Raw genomic sequence first — 4,731 nt, 5'->3', positions numbered from 1 at the left:
ATGGATTGTGATAAGAGTTGTATAAGCCCCTAATAAAATGATTTTTTTTAAAGAAAGAAAGAAAACTAGCACTGCAAGCCCAATTTTTCTTTACATTAAGATACATTTTTCCAGAAAAAAGCAAACATCCCAACCCAGTCCTGTCCAAGCCCATAAGTCCGATTTTAGCCCATATGTCCAATACCAATCTATAAAGTCCTCTTCAGACTCATGAAACACATGCAATGACGCCAAATTCTGGACCATCACAGGCCAGTGAGTAGAATGTCTTTGGATCCAGTGGCAGTGTAAGCATCTCAGCGCTGGCAGGGGTCTCCACGTGGCTTCTCCAGCACCCAGGGTTGAATCAGAGTAGGTCCACATTGCTTCTCCTCAGGTTTGTCTCGCAGGGAGTCAGCCTTGTCAGTAGAGAGTCTCCAAGGGAGTGAGCAGAGAGGCAGAAATGTCTCCCGCCACCAAGAAGGAAAATTAGGAGTTCCCAGAATCCTCAGGAGAAGGCCATGCCCACACAGAGGCCTCCTTGGTTGAATCTTCATTGACAGACTCCATCCCTTCATTGTAATCCTCTCAAATTGACACCAGATTATGTAACTAACACAGGTATGGAAACATGACTGATTGTGTTAGACAAGGTTCTCTAGAGAAACAAAACCAGGATACTTATGATTACATAGAAGATAGATAGATAGATAGATAGATAGATAGATAGATAGATAGATAGATAGATAGATAGATAGATATGGAGAGGGAGACAGAGATAGCTATATATAGCACGAAGGAATATAACAGCTAATTAGTCCACACAGAAGCACAGAGGGCTCAGTTCAACTTACTTCCAGGGAACAGTTAATATACAGGAAGTCCTTCAACTCACAAGGGCTGTTGGGTCCAAGGTCCAAGGTCAAAGACGTAGACAGCTGCGTCTTCAGACAGCTATGTCTTCTCTAGGGCAATGCAGGTAGGCCAGCCACATGCAGCAAACAGCAGGGCAGGTCAGATGGGATATTGAACTCAAGCAATGCAAGACCACAGGATGTGACAGCCTCAAGGCTTAGCAATGTACACACCAGCAGCTTGGCGAAGCAGGTCTCAAAGGAACCTCCAACATGATCCATGGGTTGGCTGTCCCACAGGTAGCGTAGCTCACAAGTTGAGGCAGTGAACTCGCTAAAGCATCCGCATACTGGTCCATTCACCAGAGCAAGAGAGGGGCGGGCCTCACTGAGACATTTGTCTCTTTGCCCTCCAATCAAACTGTGACCTTATGAATCCCACATATTCCTATTGGCCAGGTTGGCACAGTAACCTACATATCACACTGATGAAGCACTAGAAGCACTCACTCATGTATGCCAGGGAATTTGAAAGAGGACTACTAAGTCAACAGACTGCTATAGATCCATATTTGCACCCATTCCAAAGAAAAGTGACCCAACAGAATGCTCAAATTATAGAACAATATCATTAACAACACATGCAAGTAAATATTTGCTGAAGATCATCCAGCAATGGTTGCAGCAGTACACTGACTGAGTTCATGGCAGCAGCATTCAGAAGAGGCTATCACTGCTGGTGTCTGATGGATATTGGCTGAAAGGATATGAGCTGAAAGCAGAAAATATCAGGAAGGTGTTTACTTGTGCTTCATTGACTATGCAAAGGCATTCAACTGAATGGATCATAATAAACTATGGATGACCTTATGAAGAATGTAAATTCCAGAACACTCAGTTGCTCTCCTACAGAACCTGCACATGAATCAAGAGGCAGGCATGCGAGCAGAACACAGTAATACCGCACGGTCTGAAATCAGGAAATGCATGCGTCAGGGTCGTAGGCGCTCACTATACTTGCTCAATTTGTATGCTGAACAAATAATCAGAGAATCGCCCTGCACGGCGCCGCCTGCCCAGTGCTTCTCCCCAGTTTGAGTCTGCCCCCCTTTGCCCTTGCCCCTCTGCACCGAAACGCTGCCAACATGATGGAGAAACTGCCCTACAAAGTCCCTGATATCAGCCTGGCCTCCTGGGGACCTAAGACCCTGGACATTGCAGAGAATGAGATGCCTGGACTGATGTGCATGAGCGAGATGTATTCCGCCACCAAGCCGCTGAAGGGTGCCGCATTGCCGGGTGCCTGCACATGACCGTGGAGACCCTTGTTGCCCTGGGAGCTGAGGTGCAGTGGTCCAGCTGCAACATCTTTTCCACCCAGGACGATGCAGCAGCTGCTTTTGCCAAGACTGGCATCTACACCTGGAAGGGCAAAACTGACAAGGAGTACCTGTGGTGCATCGAGCAATCACTGTACTTCAAGGATGGGCCCTTCCACATGACCCTGGACGACGGCAGTGACCTCACCAACCTCATTCACACCAAGTACCCACAGCTCCTGTCGGGTATTCGAATCAGGATCTCTGAGGAGACCGCGACCAGAGTCCACAATCTGTACAAGATGAAGGCCAATGGGATCCCGAAGGTGCCTGCCATCAATGCCAATGACTCTGTCACTAAGAGCAAGTTTGACAACCTCTATGGCTGCCGGGAGTCCCTCATCAATGCCATCAAGGGCCAGACGTGATGATTGCTGGCAAAGCGGCCATGGGAGCAGGCTATGGTGACGTGGGCAAGGGCTGTGCCCAGGCCCTGAGAGGTTTCAGGGCGTGTGTCATCATCACTGAGACTGACCCCATCAACGCGCTGCAGGCCGCCATGGAGGGCTACAAGGTCACTGCCATGGACGAGGCCTGTCAGGAGGGCAACGTCTTTGTCCCCACCACGGGCTGTGTGGACATCATCCTTGGGCGGCATTTTGAGCAGATGAAGGGCGATGCCGCTGTGTGTAACATCGGACACTTGGACGTGGAGATTGATGTCAAGTGGCTGAACGAGAGCTCTGCGGAGAAGGTGAACATAAAACCTCAGGTGGACCGCTACCGGCTGAAGAACAGGTGCCACATCATCCTCCTGGCGGAGGGCCGGCTGGTCAACCTGGGCTGTGCCATGGCCACCCCAGATTCATGATAAGCAACTCCTTCCCCAACCAGGTGCTGGTGCAGATAGAACTGTGGACCCACCCGGACAAGTACCCCATTGGAGTCCACTTCCTACCCAAGAAGCTGGATGAGGCAGTGGCTGAAGCCCACCTCGGTAAGCTGAACGTGAAGCTGACCAAGCTGACAGGAAGCAGGCCCAGTAACTGGGCATGCCGGTGGACGGCCCTTCAAAGCCGATCACTACTGTTACTGAAAGCCCGGCCTGCCCCTCACCTGCCAGCTGGTGTCCCTGCCCGGGCCCCCATTCTCCCCAAGAACACATGGCACTAATTTGAGACTGGCTTCTCATTGGCCCCGCTTTGTCCCCTCAGACTGTGCCCGGTGTGGCAAGGGGTATTGAGAGACCCCTCTGAAGACACTGGTCATGATGGAGGGAGTTGTGCAGGAGACACCCCCAGGGAACCATGACCTGCTCGCTTAGTGTTTAGGCTGGAGTTGGCAACAGAGGTCAAGCCCGTGCACATGACGTCTAGTCCTCACCTGGTCTTAGGGACCCAAGTCACGTGCTTGGTGTGCAGCTTACTGGTTCCTGGGCCCGTGACGGATGACAGGGAGACCTCAAAGGGCAGCAGGGCGCTGTGCGAGTTGGAACGCTCCTGGGCCCCTAGCTGAGTGGACATTCTCGTCAGCCTCAGAACAGTGAGGTCGGTACTACTTGTCCCTATTTTACAGGAGTTAAAATAGATTTGTCAGGGACAGTCAAGAGAGGTGACATCTATAGGTTGGGAGGGGCCAGGAAAAAACATGAGAAGAGGTGTAAGTCTGCCCCTAGGTTGGTAATATGCTGGTTCCTGTCACAACTCTGGGTCCAAAAAGGTTAATTTTGTTTACCATGTGTTAAAAGAGGGCAGGAAGGTGGACTAATAATAAAAAATTTAGTGCCTAAAAAAAAAATAATAATAATCAGAGACTCTGACAGCAGGATTGGAGGAAGCCTTTTTAGCAACCTGCGATACGCAGATGACAAAACCTTGTTTGCTGAAAGTGAAGAGGACTGGAAGCATTTGCTGATGAAGATCAAGGCTTGCAGCCTTCAGTATGGATTACAACCAAGTGTAAAGAAAACTAGAATCCTCACAACTTGGCCAATAGTTAACATCATGATAAATGGAGAAAAGATTGAAGTTGTCAAGGATTTCATCTTGCTTGGATCTGCAATCAATGCTCATGGAAGCAGCAGTCAAGAGAGCAAATGACACATTGCATTAAGTAAATCTACTGAAAAAGGCCTTGTTAAAGTATTGAAAAGCAAGGATGTTACTTTGATGACTAAGATGAGCCTGCCCAAGACGATGGTATTCTCAATCACTTCATGTGCATGTGAAAGCTGTACACTGAATAAGGAAGACAGAAGAAAAACCAATGCATTTGCACTATGGTGTTGGTGAAGAATATAGAGAGTACCGTGGACTGCCAAAAGAACAAACAGATCTGTCTTGGAAGAAGTACCGCCAGAATGCTCCTGAGAGGCCAGGCTGGTGAAACTTTGTGCTTTGGACGTGTGATCAGGAGAGACCAGTTCATGGAGAAGGACAGCATGCTTGGTAAAGTACAGGGCAGCAAAAGAGAGGCGGGCTCTTGACAAGGTGGATTGACCAAATGGCTGCAGCAATGGGCCGCAACCTAAGGATAATTGTGAGAATGGTGCAAGACTGGGCAGTGTTTTGTTTTGTTGT

General features: G+C 49.0%; 1 pseudogene; it reads left to right on the top strand.

Annotated features, from left to right (window-relative positions):
• The first annotated feature begins 1,978 nt into the window (after positions 1 to 1,978).
• On the top strand, positions 1,979 to 3,330 carry LOC101646176 (annotated as a pseudogene).
• Positions 3,331 to 4,731: the final 1,401 nt, after the last annotated feature.

The sequence above is a fragment of the Echinops telfairi genome, unplaced genomic scaffold (assembly GCF_000313985.2).
Source record: "Echinops telfairi isolate 266 unplaced genomic scaffold, ASM31398v2 ScPeMD7_2573;HRSCAF=3158, whole genome shotgun sequence".
Classification (NCBI taxonomy): domain Eukaryota; kingdom Metazoa; phylum Chordata; class Mammalia; order Afrosoricida; family Tenrecidae; genus Echinops; species Echinops telfairi.
The sequence above is the reverse complement of the archived record's forward strand: the minus strand, read 5'-3'. Positions and strand labels throughout refer to the sequence as shown.